The following is a 19,957-nucleotide window of genomic DNA, read 5'->3' as shown; positions in this document are numbered from 1 at the left end:
CCAAAACAACATGAAAAAACTCTATAAGCTGGGAATTGCAGGATGACCTGGAATCTCAAATCCACTCATGAGTGATGCTTATGCCCATAACAAGAAAATATGGTGCCAAAACCATAAAACGGAGCAATGTAAGAATGTCATTTTGTCGGATGAGTCTTGCTTCATACTGTTTACAACTTCTGGCTGAGTTTATGTGCCAAGAGTGAAATATGGCGGGAGTTCAGTAATCATTTGGGCAGCCATATCATGGTTTTCTAGGGGTGCTATAGTAACTATGCTAGGTTGCATTACTGCCAAGGATTAAGTGACCATTTTGGCTGATCAGATCTATCTTACAGTATAATGTTTGGTATCCAGTGGTGATTCTGTGTTCCAAGATGAAAGGACCCTGTTCACAGTCACTATATATAGATAAGAGTGTCTGTCTGTCTGTTTGTTTGTTTGTAATTCATACAAATCTACAGTTTTATTCTGATCTTGACAAAATTTTTCACACTCTACTTTCAAGACAAGAATAAGATCATTGTCTACATAATATTTTGTAATCTGACTTGAAACATATGTGTACAGAGTATATAAAGGAGAAAGATTATTACCAAAAATCTCTAAAAAATTTCAACTAATTTACTTCTGCTCTCTACATGATTTACTAATGAACATTTCAGTGAACAAAGGCTATAAATTTTTAATATATCATATTACATATATAAAAAGAAGAAATACTGTTTCAAAACACCTCAAAAAGTGAATAAAAAGTTCTCAGCTTTTCCACCATGTCAAATAATTAAAATTACATGAGCTTTTGACCAAGTACTCCTTGGCCATTGTCAAGTGCTATGACTGCCAGTAAGCTGCTGCTATGCCCCTTATTTACACTGGTGTCCACAGCATCCCTGTATATGTTGACTCGACAATCACTTCAGCCTCACGATTGCTGGGTCCCACACCATGCGCTGTGGGCCACCAGATCTATTTAGGTTGTTTTTAGTGATTTTTATTCGAATGGATTCTTTAATTACAGAATCCCAGAAGTAATTTGTGTGTGCCACAGTGGATGTTTCATCAAATATTATCCAGTGTCAATTTTCTAAATATTCTCAGCTAAAGCATATTTCTCAGGGTAGCATAGACAATAGAAACTCTCCTGCTCTTCCCTGGTGTTCTCAGACCTATTGCATCTTTAACTGGTCTCATTAATTGACGGATTTTTGTCAGAAGCCTTCAGATTGATTTTGATCTTGTGTTGTTTCAGCAGGTGGTTTATTTAACCCATCGTTGAGCCACAGAAAGGCAAGAAAGCATATTTATTTCCCAGCTCCTCATTGTCCATCTCATGGCTTTTGCTTGAGATCACTTTTTTTTATTTGAGGGCTGCTACAGTGGTTGTTCCTGAAGACCTTGCATAGGTGGCTCAGCTCATGGGGCAGGCTGTCTGTGTCTATATCATTCCTGCATGATGCATCATTGTTTGTAAAACAGTGCGATTCTGTGCCAGGTGATGATGGCAAGTACAGATTGATGTGGGTGGATTTTCTACAGATACAGCAGGCAAGGCATCCATTACATTTTTGGCAGACAAGAACATTGAGAATGGGCAACACATCATATTGTTGTACCTCCATTGCAAACTGGACATTACTGTTAATGCTCCTGAGGTGTTCAAAGAACATGTCAATTTTCTCACGTCTATGGGGCCAAGTGATGAACATGTCATCAATTATCAAAAGAAACAACTAGGCTTTAATGGTGCTGTGTCTAAGGCAATATCATCAAAATTCTCCACGAAGAGGTTTGCAAAAGCTGGAGCTAATGGCAGTGGTGGCTCATAGGTATACATTCTGGGTGGTCACAAATTTTTAAATTTAGATAAATATAAGAGTGCAAAATTAATTGCATTTGCTGTATAACTGTTATGCTCATCGACATATTTGTGTAACTTCAGCCAATCTCAATAATAATAATAATGACATGCATAACTTGTCTGAAAAAGGAAGACTTGTTTTCTGTGGAATTTTGTTGTTTTCCACATAATTAAGCACAGTTTATGGCAAGAACAAAATAATGTTTAAGGTTTTGCCACTATCCGTTTTTTATTTTTGTGTGTGGGAGTTTTCATGCCTTTTAATTTTTTCGGACAAATGTACGAGATCCCTAATTCATATATTACTTAGCAAATTAACTTCTGGGCTGAAAATTCAGACATTCTTATGTTGCAACCATATAACAACTTGTGCTTATTTACATTTCTTTGTTAAATGTTCACTTGTAGTCACACTTATTTGATTTTGTCACTTTCTCAGACAATGGATCTAGTCTGTAATACCCAAGTTTCTTTGTGGTTAACTTTTCCTGGTAATTTTATTTTCTGTTAGCACTTAATACAGGTTCAGCAGAGTTCATGTTGACACTCCACAGGAAAGCCAATTCCTGCATAGTAGACAACCAACTCCAAACACAAACTGCTGTTCATGGAAATGATTAAATTCAAGTAGTACTATTTACCAACAAGGTCACTTGACGAGAATACAAATGAGGTGCTGAGAGCCATGAGGGCCAAAAGCACACTGTCTTCAACTCTCCATATTTAAGTGAATATCAGAAAAACCAGTGAGACAGCTTTTTGTGAATGTTTAAATGTATATACAGTGGGCCTACAGTACAGATAAACCTCATCCACCATAAGATCAACAGATGCAAGAAGCATCAATAAATGCTGCACTCTCATAATCGACGATGATGTGCTTTATGGTTCTGAGTGCCTCAGATGGATTACTCTATGATAAAATCCAAAACTTAACGTTCTATATCTCATTCACAATCCTACAAAATAGATTTTTCTATCAGTATAACTATAACATATACTGATGTCCGATCTGATTTTACTATACACCAAGTGAATTTGCATATCTGTGGAGTATGCTACTACCTAGCAATATTTACTCCAAATAAATATAAATAAAAGTGTGCTACAGTGTGCTGCCACTTGGTGGCATTGATGTAAACTTTTAGTTGAGTGGTAAGGTGTAGTTGTGCACTCCATGAACCATGCATATTGTTTATCAAATCCATATGTATTTGGCCCAAAAGGCAATTATGTCATGCCAGATGCACATGCACAGAAGCTCCTTAAAACACGCACAAGTGAAGGTGTGCCTGCAACCCTGATGCCAGGTTTCACTGAATCTAGAGGAACAATATGCAGCACAGCATGGTACATTTAGTGCTGCGTATTTCAGATTACTGCACCTACATTATGTTTCACACCAATGAAAGATAAATAACCAATAAATCTGTAAGGTGTCAAAAATTAAGGTGTTCACATGCTCTTGTGCTCTTCCACTGCAGCCGCCCCTCACTAATGGGCTACCCATTGAAACACCATCTGCCTGGTCATAATACTGGCCATTGTACAGAAAATAAGAAGATGCAAGAGTGTGCCTAAATAGCTCAGTGACTTCACTTACAAAGAATTGGAATGCTAGGACCAAACAGTCTTCGACAGGCACATTTGTAAACAATGGCACCACATCAAAACTGACCATAATATCACCCACACTATGTCGGAGATGGTTAATTCAGTTGATAAAATCTGCTGAATTCTTAATATGATGTTTGCAGTGGCCAACATGTGGAGGGACGAGATTGGTCAAGTACTTTTTCTCAATGTCCTCGTCCACCAAATATGAGATGGATGCCTTGGCCACTGCATCTATAGAAAAAACCACCCACATCAATCTGTACTTGCATGCCATCAGCCATCATCAACTAGCACAGAAGTGCACTGTTTAACAAACATTGTGCATCATGCAAGAATGATATCAGACACTGATAACCTGCCCCATGAGCTGAGCCACCTATGCAAGGTCTTCAGCAACAAACACTATAGCACCCCTCAAGTAAATAAAGTGATCTTGAGCAAAAATCATAAGACAACCAACGAGGAGCAGGAAAAGAAACTTGCTTTCTTGCCATTCTGTGGCTCCATGTCAGGCAAGATAAGTCACCTGCTGAAATGATACTGATCAAATCAATCTTCAAGCCTCTCAGAAAAATCTGTCAGTTACTGAGATCAGTTAAAGATGCAGCAGGTCTCAGATCACCTGGGGTCTACAAGATTCCTTGCAAGTGTGGCCAGTCTTATGTCAGACAAACAGCATGCACTGTGGAACAATGCAGGAAGGAGCATGAGAGGTTCTATCCCTACACTATCCCGAGAAATCTGCTTTAGCTGAGGATGCTTTAGAAAGTGAACACCTGATAAAATTTGATGAAACATCCATCGTGTCTTGCATAAACAGCTTCTGGAATTCTGTAACTAAAGAAGTCATTGAAATAAAAAAAATAAAAATCACCAATAATCAGTGTTTGGCACCATTGGCTGTGAAGCCCCTTACGGGGCAGGTCTGGCTGCCTTGGTGCAGGTCTTATCACATTCGATGCCACATTGGGCAACCTGCACACTGGATGGAGATGAAATGATGATGAAGACAACACGACACCCAGTCCCTGAGCAGAGAAAATCCCCGACCCAGCCGTAAAACGAACCCGGGCCCATAGGACGGCAATCTGTCACACTGCCCACTCAGCTATCGAGACGGACAACCAATTATGACCTAAATAGAGACAGTGGTCTGCAGCCCAGCATGGTGCACGACCCAGTTATCACACAGTCGAAGCAGGTGCATCAAATGCCGACAAAATATGCCCATATGCAACAATGCCACGGGTAACAGTGATGTCATAGCCAGCAACTAGTGTCTATAAGGGACATATGAACAGCCCACTGGCCAAGTAGTGCTTGGTCGAAAGCTCATGTAATTTTAATTATTTGATGTGGCTAGAAACTCAAGAACTTTTTATTCAATGTTACCTCTGCAAGAGTTTGCATTCTTACATCTCAAAAAGTACTTAACTGATTTACTTCAAAATTCTTGGCTGATTTACCTCAAATTTCTTCATTTAGATGAAACAATGAAGAAAATAAAAGAAATCTTAAATGCCTAACAAATAAAATATATCATAATAAACTGACTGTAATTCCAGTCGGGAGAATAAATTACAGTGGAAATACTCATCTTGGAAGTATTATAGGATGTCACTAAATTACAGAATGAGGGAAAACTCAAAAATTTGACAGAAACATGACTGCAGACTCTTATTTATTAATTCACATTGTTACATATGCAACAGAAAAGTCTGGCCATGAAGTACCTATTACCAAACGTAACAAAGGCCATCATCAGAGAGTATGCTGCAGGTGAAGACGTATTTATTCCTTGCATTCCATTGTTGTTGTGGTTGTTGTGGTCTTCAGTCCTGAGACTGGTTTGATGCAGCTCTCCATGCTACTCTATCCTGTGCAAGCCTCTTCATCTCCCAGTACCTACTGCAGCCTACATCCTTCTGAATCTGCTTAGTGTATTCATCTCTTGGTCTCCCTCTACGATTTTTACCCTCCACGCTGCCCTCCAGTACTAAATTGGTGATCCCTTGATGCCTCAGAACATGTCCTACCAACCGATCCCTTCTTCTAGTCAAGTTGTGCCACAAACTCCTCTTCTCCCCAATCCTATACAATACCTCCTCATTAGTTATGTGATCTACCCATCTAATCTTCAGCATTCTTCTGTAGCACCACATTCCAAAGGTTCTACTCTCTTCTTGTACAAACTATTTATCGTCCATGTTTCACTTTCATATATGGCTACACTCCATACAAATATTTTCAGAAATGACTTCCTGACATTTAAATCTATACTTTATGTTAACAAATTTCTCTTCTTCAGGAACGCTTTCCTTGCCATTGACAGTCTACATTTTATATCCTCTGTACTTCGACCATCATCAGTTATTTTGCTCCCCAAATAGCAAAACTCCTTTACTACTTTAAGTGTCTCATTTCCTAATCTAATTCTCTCAGCATCACCCGACTTAATTTGACTACATTTCATTATCCTCGTTTTGCTTTTGTTGATGTTTATCTTATATCCTCCTTTCAAGACACTGTCCATTCTGTTCAACTGCTCTTCCAAGTCCTTTGCTGTCTCTGACAGAATTACAATGTCATCGGCGAACCTCAAAGTTTTTATTTCTTCTCCATGGATTTTAATACCTACTCCAAATTTTTCTTTTGTTTCCTTTACTGCTTGCTCAATATACAGATTGAATAACATCATGGAGAGGCTACAACCCTGTCTCACTCCCTTCCCAACCACTGCTTCCCTTTCATGTCCCTCGACTCTTATAACTGCCATCTGGTTTCTGTACAAATTGTAAATAGCATTTTGCTCCCTGTATTTTGCCCCTGCCGCCTTCAGAATTTGAAAGAGAGTATTCCAGTCAACATTGTCAAAAGCTTTGTCCAAGTCTACAAATGCTACAAATGTAGGTTTGCCTTTTCTTAATCTAGCTTCTAAGATAAGTCGTAGGATCAGTATTGCCTCACGTGTTCCCATATTTCTACGGAATCCAAACTGATCTTCCCCGAGTTCAGATTCTACCAGTTTTTCCATTCGTGTGTAAAGAATTTGCATTAGCATTTTGCAGCCGTGACTTATTAAACTGATAGTTCGGTAATTTTCACATCTGTCAACACCTGCTTTCTTTGGGATTGGAATTATTATATTCTTCTTGAAGTCTGAGGGTATTTTGCCTGTCTCATACATTTTGCTCACCAGATGGAGGTGTTTTGTCAGGACTGGCTCTCCCAAGTAGTCAGTAGTTCTAATGGAATGTTGTCTACTCCTGGGGCCTTGTTTTGACTTAGGTCTTTCAGTGCTCTATCAAATTCTTCACGCAGTATGATATCTCCCATTTCATCTTCATCTACATCCTCTTCCCTTTCTATAACATTGCCCTCAAGTACATCACCCTTGTATAGTCCCTCTATATACTCCTTCCACCTTTCTGCTTTCCCTTCTTTGCTTAGAACTGGGTTTCCATCTGAGCTCTTGATATTCATACAAGTGGTTCTCTTTTCTCCAAACGTCTCTCTAATTTTCCTGTAGGCAGTATCTATCTTACCCCTAGTGAGATAAGTCTCTACATCCTTACATTTGTCCTCTATCCATGCCTGCTTAGCCATTTTGCACTTCCTGTCGATCTCATTTTTTAGACATTTGTATTCCTTTTTGCCTGCTTCATTTACTGCATTTTTATATTTTCTCCTTTCATCAATTAAATTCAATATTTCTTCCGTCACCCAAGGATTTCAACTAGCCCTCATCTTTTTACCTACTTGATCCTCTGCTGCCTTCTCTATTTCATCCCTAAAAGCTACCCATTCTTCTTCTACTGTATTCCTTTTCCCCATTCTTCTCAGTTGTTCCCTTATGCTCTTCCTGAAGCTCTGTACGTCCTCTAGTTTAGACAGGTTATCCAGGTCCCATTTCCTTAAATCCCCACCTTTTTGCAGTTTCTTCAGTTTTAATCTACAGTTCATAACCAATACATTGTGGTCAGAGTCCACATCTGTCCCTGTAAATGTCTTACAATTTAAAACCTGGTTCCTAAATCTCTGTCTTACCATTATATAATCTATCTGAAACTTGTCAGTATCTCCAGGCTTCTTCCATGTATACAACCTTCTTTTATGATTCTTGAACCAAGTGTTAGCTATTATTAAGTTGTGCTCTGTGCAAAATTCTACCAGGCTGTTTCCTCTTTCATTTCTTACCCCCAATCCATATTCACCTACTACGTTTCCTTCTCTTCCTTTTCCTACTATCGAATTCCAGTCATCCATGACTATTAAATTTTCATCTCCCTTCACTACCTGAATAATTTCTTTTATCTCATCATACTGTTTATACTCTACGTAAATGACCTCCCTAGCTATATAAATCAGAAACTTATCATGTATGCTGATGACACAACAATCATTTGCACAGCTGACACAAAGGAGGAGCTTGAGAAGGAAGCACTCCTGAATATCGAAAATGCAAATAAATATTTGACACAAAACAACCTGTTTATGAATCAGTCTAAAACAATGAATGTAGTATTTCAGACCAAGCATAGTGAAAATTATAATATAAATGTTAATATAAATGGAAAGACTATTAAAGAAGCAACCAGCTCAAATTTTCTAGGAACTATAATAGACAAACATTTGGCATGGGGGTAGCACATAGATGCACTGTGTAAAAAGATAAACAAACAGATCTTCATCATGCATAAAACAGCTAAGATTGTGGATGATAAAGTCCTCAGATCAATGTATTATGGACTTGTCCTCCCACATTTGTCTTATTCAGTTCATATATGGGGAAGTGCACAAGCTCGCTACTTAAAAAGAATATTCACAATTCAGAAAAGGGCAGTGAGATGCATTGCAAAAATACCACCAAGATAGACCTGCAGGCAAGCTTTTGTATACTATAATATTATGACAGTATATTCACTGTACATATACCAAAGCATAATGGCGGTAAGGTCAAGCGATAAACACCTCTTAAATAAAGATGTACACAAACACGGTACAAGAGGAAATGAAAATAACTACATGGTAAACAGAAATCTAAAACTGTCTATGACTGCCCCTGAAGAATCAGGCAAAAGGTTTTTTTAATAAACTCCCCAAAATCATTAAAAAAGAAACAGACCTAAAATGTTTTAAAAATCATTTGAAACTATATCTCACAGAGAAATGTATATACAGTTTGAATGAATACAAAGATGGTGTATAAATGTGTTATATCATTACTGAAATGTACCTTTAAAAATTATCATTTCTGTATGTTGTTTGGATTTGTGTGTATATATAATGTGAAACATGTAATACCTTTGTATGCTTATGGACTATTTCTGTTTAATTATTTGTTTCATTTATATATAATGAAATCAAGTTTGATGTTAATAGCCTATTGTATGACACACCCAATACTCTCAGCTGGATTTTCAGCTGGAGTCCATGGGCAAAGAATACAAAAATAAATGAATAAATGAACAAATTTTCGTCTCCCTTCACTATCTGAATAATTTCTTTTATCTCATCATACATTTCTTCAATTTCTTCATCTGCAGAGCTAGTTGGCATATAGACTTGTACTACTGTCTTAGGCGTGGGCTTTGTGTCTATCTTGGCCACAATAATGCGTTCATTATGTTGTTTATAGTAGCTTACCCAAACTCCTATTTTTTTTCTTCATTATTAAACCTACTCTTGTATTACCCCTATTTGATTTTGTATATATAACCCTGTATTCACCTGACCAAAAGTCTTGTTCCTCCTGCCACCAAACTTCGCTAATTCCCACTATATCTAACTTTAACCTATCCATTTCCCTTTTTAAATTTTCTAACCTACCTGCCCGATTAAGGGATCTGACATTCCACGCTCCGATCCATAGAATGCCAGTTTTCTTTCTCCTGATAACAACGTCCTCTTGAGTAGTCCCCGCCCGGAGATCTGAATGGGGGACTATTTTACCTCTGGAATATTTTACCCAAGAGGACACCAACATCATTTAACCATACAGTGCATGCCCTCGGGAAAAATTACGACCGTAGTTTCCCCTTGGTTTCAGCCGTTCACAGTACCAGCACAGCAAGGCCGTTTTGGTTATTGTTGCCCCTGCAACTACTGAAAAGGCTGCTGCCCCTCTTCAGGAACCATACGTTTGTCTGGCCTCTCAACAGATACCCCCTCCGTTGTGGTTGCACCTACGCTACGGCTATCTGTATCGCTGAGGTACGCAAGCCTCCCCACCAATGGCAAGGTCTCTGGTTCATGGGGGGTGCATTCCATTGATAACCAATAATTTAAATATGTCCTTTGATTTAAAGTGATTGCAGTTTCCCATGCGGCTTGCATTTGCTTTGAGTATCAACAAGGCACAGGACCAGTCACTTTGTGTGACAGATATTAAACATCCCTAATAATGCCAGGCACTGTAGCTAATATCTCAATATTATTGAGCCTTTGTGAACTGCTGTGGATAGAAAGGTGCACGACTGCTATCCACTTCCATCACCTGAAATTGCCACTATTTCACAGGAACAATGCTGTAAGTTTCCCTTGAAAACCACATATAACCTGTATTTTTTCATTTTGAGATGACTGGAAGCTGTTTTGAATGCCAACAAATTTTCTACACTGTATTGGGCATGGTAAGGTGTTGTTGAGTGGAGTTTCAACATTTTTGTCCACCCCCTGTGATTCCAAACTGGGAGACGTAAGAAGGCTTATTTTGAAAGTTGCACTGATTTTGAATAGTGATAATAAATAATGAGAGTGCAGACAGACAATATAACTTAGCTATTTGAGAAAGGTGTTGTTTGCAGCTGATTAATGAAGTATTAGAAGTATGGGAGGATTCAGTATGGAATATCTGTTGGTGGAGCAGTTTAGAGAAGTGTGATGCCTGTGTGTGCCTTGACAAGGCCTTCAGCATACTGAGAAAGGGACCATCCATCAATGCACACACACCAAACACAGGTGGTATACCTGTACGGGAGAGTCTGTTTGGTGTGGAATGTTGGTTGGTGGGCTGACAAGAATAGATGATACTATGGAGCCATAAGGGAAGTTGAGATCAATGTCCAAGAAGGTGGCTTTCTTAACTGAAGAAGACTAGGGAAATAAAATGTGTTGAAGATGTGGAGAAATGAAGACAGAAAGTCTTGGCCCTGTGTCCAAACCATGAAGATAACTTCGTTCAACCTGAACCAGAGAAGAGGATATTGGTCAGCTAGAAAGAATTTGTCTAGTTGACCAATGACAAGGTTTATGTACAAGGCGGCATTTGAGTGGACATGGCCATGCCACAGATTTGTTTGCATATCTTCTCCTCAAAGGAGAAGAAGCTGTTGGTGATCACATAGTTTGCCATCTGTAAATGGAATGAGGTTGATAGATTTAGAGTTGTCAAGATCTTAAGTATACTCAAAGGCAAAAAAATGATGCACTATGAAGAAATAACTGAAATGAGACAGAAGTCAGTAGATGTGATGTATATGTACAGATGAACAAATGATTACCATTTCAGAAAAATCGTATGATTTATTCAAGAGAAAGAGCTTCACAAATTGTACAAGTCAGTAACACATTGGTCCACCACTGGCCCTTATGGTAGCAGTTATTCAGCTTGGCATGGATTGACACAGTCATTGTATGTCCTGTTGAGGGATACATCATGCCAAATTTTGTCCAATTGCCTTGTTAGATTGTAAAAATCCTGAGCTGGTTGGGCTCTGCCCATAATGCTCCAAACATTCTCAATTAGGTAGAGATCTGGCGATCTTGCTGGCCACGTTAGTATTTGGCAAGAACAAAGACAATCTGTAGAAGATCTTGCTGTGTGCAGGTAGCCATTGTCTTGCTTAAGTACAAGCCCAGGATGACAACCAAAGGGGTCCTGCTATGAAATGAAATGGCATCCAGACCATCATTCCTGGTTGTCAGGCTGTATGATGGGTGATAGATTGGTATCCTCCAGACATACCTTTGGCCTAGAATCTCATTGCCTGGAATAGGATTGACATGGAGATGAGTCTCACTTGGAGACTGTTTAGAGATGCCTTGGACAGTGGTGGAATGCCAACCTGGCTGTCACTTACCAGTATAGCCTAACATCCCAGAGTGATGGTTTGGGGTGCCATTTCATTTTCAGCAGGACCCCTTTGGCCGTCATCCATGGCATCCTTACAGCACAGTGGTACATCACTGATATTCTGTACCTCTTTTTGTTGACCTTCATGACAAGCCATCCTGGTCTTTTTTTATTTTTATTTATTTATTTATTTATTGTTAATCAGCCGAGCAGATATGATTTGGGGCCAGTGCACCTCCCCAAATTCCACCAGCAACGTGCAGCATGTTAATGTACATGGCTAACTGTGTGAGTCGGGGTTTCAGAAGACGACTGCATGAAAACTACAAAACATAAAATGACACTTGCCAATAGACAGAGCATGTCACCAAGGCTTTAACTCGCATTACTGGTGTTCAATGTTGGCTCAGTTTGTCATGTGGCACTGTCAGTACAACAGTCAAACTCTTACTGTACATGTCTCAACAGGTCCTAGTGTCAGTGATCACATTAATTATCCTCTCCCAATAATCTAGCTAACATATCCATTCCCGTCACAGATATTTTCTGTGCATCACAGAGTGAGACATTCACAAAAGCAACCATGTCATCCATGCCATATATCATTTAAATATGGTACAAACTTTTATATGGGTATCATTTACCAATATGAATGGACACCAAAAAGCTATTACCCATGACAAGTTTGAACACCTAATAGAAGGAAATGTTGCCAAGCACATGTTGCTTCACAACCCATTTCATTTTTATCACTGAGCTGCATAGGTAGAAACTGACATGTTTCCATTTGGCAGCTAGCCTGGCCTCATTCCCCATTACTTAGCTACATTTAATTCCACATTTATGCCAATTCTATTTTCTGGAGCAGCTCTCCTGTACACCCATACATTTACACTAACTTCTTCCTAAATCACTCTCCTCTCCTCTTTTAGTTAATTTTACAGTTTATATGTCCTGATCCATAATGGTTTCTCAGAATTTCTCTCCTCACTATTATTCCACAATGTATTCTCAAAACCCTTCTCCCCATCTCACGCAAATTATGCTATGACCCTGCCTGCTGCAACAGCTAAAATTACCAAGATTAAAGAAAGCTCCTAGGCCTGAAAGAATCCTGTCAGATAGGAATGTGCAGTTGAATTAGTTCCCAATTTAACTATGTTACACACCAGATTCCTCGAGCAAATAACTGTGCCCAGTCATTGGAAGAAAGCACAAATCACACCTGTCTACAAGGTAGGTAGCAGAAGTGATCTATAAAACTGCCATGTAATATTATTGACAGCCTGTAGAATATATTCTGAGCTCAAATTTAATGATTAACGAGGTACATCAAGCACAATGACCTCCTCCATGCCAACCAGCATGGACTGGGAAAAACATCGGTCACTGAAAACACAACTCACACTTTTTTCTCATGACATCTTAAAAGTCATGGATCAAGGAAAGCAGATGGATGCAGCACTACTTAACTTCCAGAAAGCACTTGACTCAAACTACATCCATGCTTCTTAAAAAAAGTATGATCATATGGGATATAAGACTGAATTTGTGACTGATTTGTTGATTCCTTTGTAGGGATTATATAGCTTATTAGCTTGGATGGAGAGGTGTTAAGAGATGCACAAATAACTTCAGCTATGCCACAGAGAAGTGTATTCAAAAATTGAAATTGTACTACTCACGTAATACAAAAACATAATGTCTTATGATCACTATATAAATGAGTCACAATCAGAATCAGTCAATTCCTAGTGGGTGTAATGCATGCCAGCTGCAACAATTTGTTAGAATATGCAATGGGTGGGCAACATAGGCTTAGTTGCAGATAAAGTAGATGGCAGACTTCAGTTCATTATTAGGATACTGGTAAACTGCAGACAGTCTACAAAAGAAAATGATGTGGCATGAAGGAATTATTCAAATGAGACAGAAATTGGTAGATGTAATGTACATGTACAGACAAACAAATGATTATAATTTTAGAAAAAATGGATAATTTATTAAAGAGAAAGAGCTTCATAAATTGAAAAAGCTGATAATGTGCTGGTTCACTTCTGGCCCTTATGAGAGCAGTTATTTCAGCTTCGAATTGATTGACAGATTTGTACAATGTCCTCCTGAGTGGTACCACACCAAATTCTGACCAGTTGGTGCATTAGATTGTCAAAATCCCAAGCTGGTTGGAGGAGCATTGCCCATAATGCTCCAAATATTCTCAATTGGTGAGAGATCTGGTGATCTGGATGGCCAAGGTACGGTTTGGCAAGCACAAGGACAAACAGTAGAAACTCTTGTCGTGTGTTGGCAGGCGTTATCTTTCTGAAATGTAAGCTAGGATGGCTTGCCATGAAGGGCAATGAAACAGGACGTAGAATATCATCAGGTACCACTGTGCTGTAAGAATGCCACACGTGATGACCAAAGGGTCCTACTACAAAATGAAATCACACTTGAGATCAGCACTTCTGGCTGTCAGGCTTTATGGTGGGTGACAGGTTTGTATCCTATCTGCTGTCCAGGGCATCTCCAGACATGTCTTCACTGGTCATCAGGCCTAGTGCAAAGTGGAACTCTTCCCAGATGACAATTCTACTTCAGTCAATCAGATTCCAAGCCCCAATGGCCAGTGAAGACATGTCTAGAGATGCCCCCAGATTTTTTTTGGTCATCAGTCTTCTGACTCGTTTGACGCGGCCCACGACAAATTCATCTCCTGTGCTAACCTCTTCATCTCAGAGTAGCACTTGCAACCTATGTCCTCAATTATTTGCTGGATGTATTCCAATCTCTGTCTTCCTCTACAGTTTTTGCCCTCTACAGCTCCCTCTAGTACCATGGAAGTCATTCCCTCATGTCTTAACAGATGTCCTATCATCCTGTCCCTTCTCCTTATCAGTGTTTTCCACATATTCCTTTCCTCTCCAATTCTGCATAGAACTTCCTCATTCCTTACCTTATCAGTCCACCTAATTTTAAACATTCATCTGTAGCACCACATCTCAAATGCTTCAATTCTCTTCTGTTCCGGTTTTCCCACAGTCCACGTTTCACAAGCATACAGTACTGTTCTCCAGACGTACATTCTCAGAAATTTCTTCCTCAGGTTAAGGCCAGTTTTTGATATTAGGTGACTTCTCTTGGCCAGGAATGCCTTTTTTGCCATAGCTAGTCTGCTTTTGATGTCCTCCTTGCTCCGTCCGTCATTGGTTATTTTACTGCCTAGGTAGCAGAATTCCTTAACTTCATTGACTTCGTGACCATCAATCCTGATGTTAAGTTTCTTGCTGTTCTCATTTCTACTACCTCTCATTACCTTCGTCTTTCTTCAATTTACTCTCAATCCATACTGTATACACATTATACTGTTCATTCCATTCAGCAGGTCGTGTAATTCTTCTTCACTTTCACGCAGGACAGCAATGTCATCGGCAAATCATGTCATTGATATCCTTTCAACTTGAATTTAATTCCACTCCTGGACTTTTATTTCAATCATTGCTACCTCATTGTGCAGATTGAACAGAAGGGGAGAAAGGCTACATCCTTATCTTACACCATTTTCTATATGAGCACTTGGTTCTTGGTCATCCACTCTTATTATTCCCTCTTGGCTGTTGTACATATTGTATATGACCTGTCTCTCGATATAGCTTACCTCTACTTTTTTCAGAATTTCGAACAACTTGCACCATTTTACATTGCCAAACGCTTTTTCCAGGTTGACAAATCCTATGAACATGTCTTGATTTTTCTTCAGTCTTGCTGCCATTATTAACTGCAATGTCAGAATTGCCTCTCTTGTGCCTTTACTTTTCCTAAAGCCAAACTTATCATCATCTAGCACATCCTCAATTTGCTTTTCCATTCTTCTGTATATTATTCTTGTCAGCAACTTTGATGCATCAGCTGTTAAGCTGATTGTGCGACAATTCTCGAACATGTCAGCTCCTTTCGTCTTCAGAATCGTGTGGATGATGCATTTCCGAAAGTCATATTGTATGTCGCCAGACTCATACATTCTACACACCAACATGAATAGTCATTTTGTTGCCACTTCCCCCAATGATTTTAGAAATTCTGATGGAATGTTATCTGTCCCTTATTTGACCTTAAGTCCTCCAAAGCTCTTTTAAATTCTGATTCTTATACTGGATCCCCTACCTCCTCTAAATCGACTCCTGTTTCTTCTTCTATCACATCAGACAAATCTTCCCCCTCATAGAGACTTTCAATGTATTCTTTCCACCTATCCGCTCTCTCCTCTGCATTTAACAGTGGAATTCCTGTTGCACTCTTAATGTTACCAACCTTGCTTTTAATGTCACCAAAGGTTGTTTTGACTTTGCTGTATGCTGAGTCTGTCCTTCCGACAATCATTTCTTTTTCAATGTCTTCAGATTTGTCCTGCAGCCATTTCATCTTAGCTTCCCTGCAGTTCCTATTTATTTCATTCCTCAGTGACTTGTATTTCTGTATTCCTGAGTTTCCTGGAAAATTTTTGTACTTCCTCCTTTCATCAATCAACTGAAGTATTTCTTCTGTTATCCATGGTTTCTTCACAGTTACCTTCTTTGTACTAATGTTTTCATTCCCAGCTTCTGCAATGGCCCTTTTTGTAGATGTCCATTCGTCTTCAACTGCACTGCCTACTGAGCTATTCCTTATTGCTGGATGTATAGCCCTAGAGAACTTCAAGTGTATTCCTTAGTACTTCCATATCCCACTTCTTTGTGTATCGATTCTTCCTGACTAATGTCTTAAACTTCAGCCTACTCTTCATCACTACTATATTGTGATCTGAGTCTATATCTGTTCCTGAATACGCCTTACAATCCAGTATCTGATTTTGGAATCTCTGTCTGACCATGACATAATCTAACTGAAATCTTCCCTTATCATGCAGCCTTTTCCAAGTATATCTCCTCCTCTTGTGATTCTTGAACAGGGTATTCGCTATTACTAGCTGAAACTTGTTACAGAACTCAATTAATCTTTCTACTCTCTCTTTCCTTGTCCCAAGCCCATATTCTCCTGTAACCTTTTCTTCCACTCCTTTCCCTACAACTGCTTTCCAGTCCCCTATGACTATTAGATTTTCATCCCCCTTTACATATTGTATTACCCTTTCAATATCCTCATACACTTTCTCAATCTCTTCATTTTCAGCTTGTGACATCGGCATGTATACCTGAACTATTGTTGTTGGTTTGCTGTTGATTCTGATTAGAATGACCCTGTCACTGAACTGTTTAAAGAAACACACTCTCTGCCCTATGTTCCTATTCATAAGGAATCCTACTCCTGTTATACCATTTTCTGCTGCTGTTGACCAGAAATACTTGTCTTTTTCCACTTCACTGCACTTACCCTACAATATCTAGATTGAGCCTTTGCATTTCCCTTTTAAGATTTTCTAGTTTCCCTATCACGTTCAAGCTTCTGACATTCTACACCCCAACTTGTAGAATGTTATTCTTCCATAGATTATTCAATTTTTTTCTCATGGTAACCTCCACCTTGGCAGTCACCTCCCAGAGATCCAAATGGGGGACTATTCTGGAATCTTTTGCCAATGGAGAGATCATCATGACACTTCTTCAATTACAGGCCACATGTCCTATTGATACACGTTACATGTCTTCAGTTCAGTGGTTTCCATTGCCTTCTGCATCCTCATGCTGTTGATCATTGCTGATTCTTCTGCCTGTAGGGGCAGTTTCCCACCCCTAGGACAAGAGAGTGCCCTGAATCTCTGTCCACTCCTCTGCCCTCTTTGAGAAGGTCATTGGTAGAATAAGGGTGTCTTCTTATGCTGGAAGTCTTCGGCCGCCAATACTGATTATTAAGCAAAATTTAAGCAGTGGTGGGATTCAAGCCCGGGACTGTAGACGTTTTGATTACGAATCAAAGAGGCTACACCTAGACCACAGGTGCATTCAGATAACAATATGATACTAACCTGACTGTCACCCACCATACAGCCCAACAACAATGAGTGACGGTCTGGAGGCCACTTCTTTTCATAGAAGACCCCTTTGGTTGTTATCCACAGCACTCTTACAGCACAGTATTACATTGATGATACTATGTCCCATTTTTTGCCCTTCATGGCAAGCCATCATGGACTCATATTTCAGAAAGGTAATTCCCACCAGTACACAGCAAGAGTCTGTACTGCTTGTCTTCACACTTGCCAAACCCTGCCTGGGCCAGTAAAGTTGCTGCATTTCTCCCCAACTGAGAATGTTTGGTGCATTATGAGCAGAGTCCTCCATTGAGTGGAGGATTTTGATGATCTAATGTGCCAGTTGGAAGGAAACTGGCACTGTATCCCTCAGGATGACCTCCAACAACTCTATCAATCAGTGCCAAACCGGATAACCCCTTGAGTGCAATGTTGCAAGTTCAATCTTTAGAAAGGCTCATTTGAGAGTGTTACATTAACAATTATGACAGAAATAATATTAGCTGCTAATGATTCACCAAGTGCATCAGGAGGGCAACAGAAAATAAGTGTCTGGCACCTGCAGAGATCAACTTTCTACAGGATGTATGTATTGCACTTCACAAAATGGACATTGTCAATATTCAAGAAATGCTCAAAACAAACTATTAACTTGCACTGTGAAAACCAAATGAAATATGGTTCATCACAGTGATCATACAGGTTCATACCTCCAAATCGAAGGCAAACTCCTTGGGAGCTACAAACTGTGCAGAATGTTCAGTTAGGTATCCACTCTTAACGGCTGCATACAGAATGATATGGGTGTAATGGAGTGACGAGAAAGATGGAATGTGATGCCAAACAGTCTGTCATGGAACTTATTGTGAAACTGACTATCCTATAAGTCATACCTGCAGACAGTGCAGTAATATAGGCACAGAAAAAACAAACATCCAGAGGCTGAACTTGCCCAGAGAATCCAGGTGGTACGAATTGCAATGTCACACACTTTTCAGGAGGGATAGTTTGCTCCAAAGGAGTATTATTTTTACACACAGACCAGGTATAAAGCAAAAATATGTTATTTTGAACAGCTATTGGCCAAAAGCAGTGCTCATACAGTATTTGTAGTAATCTTACACTGATTTTCCCACTCTTACTTGCTGTGATGTAAATATTCCCTACTGCCCCTGCAAGGTCATGCACACAAGATATAATCATACTGGATAGAGCACCTCAACCTCTTGCAGCATGGTAAATAACTTTCCCACCAATTAACCATCCAGATTAACAGTCGGCATAATTGTATGTGAATGCGTTAAGATATTGATGATGTTAGTTGATCTTGATACAACTCTCTTGGTACCTCTAATTTCCAGGGTTCCTTTCATATGCATTTCCTCTTCAAATCCCAATTGGACAGAGTTGAAAACAAATTTCTTACTGAACAACGGGATGACTTTTTATTTCATTTATAAATTTTTGGGCTGATTCCACAGTTCACTATGCATCATCAAATTGACAATTTGTTTGAAATTTTGTTATCTTACATCATCCAATTCTGTAGCACTGTTTGAAGTTATGGAATCATCCACCACTTCCCTTGAAATCACTGTAATCTCTGCCACATGCAAATTAAAGTGCATGATGTAGTTGGTCACTATCGTGCACATTCTGTAAACTGGATTTAGCATCCTTGAAATAAGAAAACACTAGTTTTTGAAACCTGTAAGCCTTGTCCACCCTTGTGCACTACACAGCCATAGTGCTGCAGACGTACTCTAAAGCTGTTTTTACTGAGCCACAGATGATTCTCCACATACATAATTATGTTTAGTACACACTCCTTGGGCAATTATTGTGTTTTGATACTTTTCATTGGAGATGGGATTTGTAGCTCCCTGTCTGACAAGGATGATGAACTACATGGCTCAGCAGCTGTTTCAATAACACTTTCATCTGTTAAGCACATGTTGTCATCATTGTTCTTCTCGTGTACATTGTCCACACAGTTGAGTATATATGACATCATACATTCCACTGATAATCTTGCAGAAACATTAATATTTCATCTTCCAATTCTCTCTCCCGCTGAAAAATTCCTTGGGTTCCTTTCTGACAAAATGTCAACTTCAGCAACTCTTGGTGTAGATATAATGCAATGTTTGTTTATCATTGCCATTATTCTGCTTTTTATCAACACCACTAGCACTGTTGTGAGTTACTCGCTGATTAAGCAGTTCAACTATGCTCCTTAGACTCGTGCTGTGTTCAGCACTGGATACCTCCAGTCTCACTCCCTCTTGCCATTAGCAGCCAATATTGTGGTTGTATGGTAGTTGGTATGTGGTCCGCCCCCGGTAGCTGAGTGGTAAGCACGACAGACTGTCAATCCTAAGGGCCCAGGTTCGATTCCCAGCTGGGTCGGAGATTTTCTCCGCTCAGAGACTGGGTG

This window comes from Schistocerca nitens, chromosome 5, assembly GCF_023898315.1.
Source record: "Schistocerca nitens isolate TAMUIC-IGC-003100 chromosome 5, iqSchNite1.1, whole genome shotgun sequence".
NCBI lineage: Eukaryota > Metazoa > Arthropoda > Insecta > Orthoptera > Acrididae > Schistocerca > Schistocerca nitens.
The sequence above is the reverse complement of the archived record's forward strand: the minus strand, read 5'-3'. Positions refer to the sequence as shown.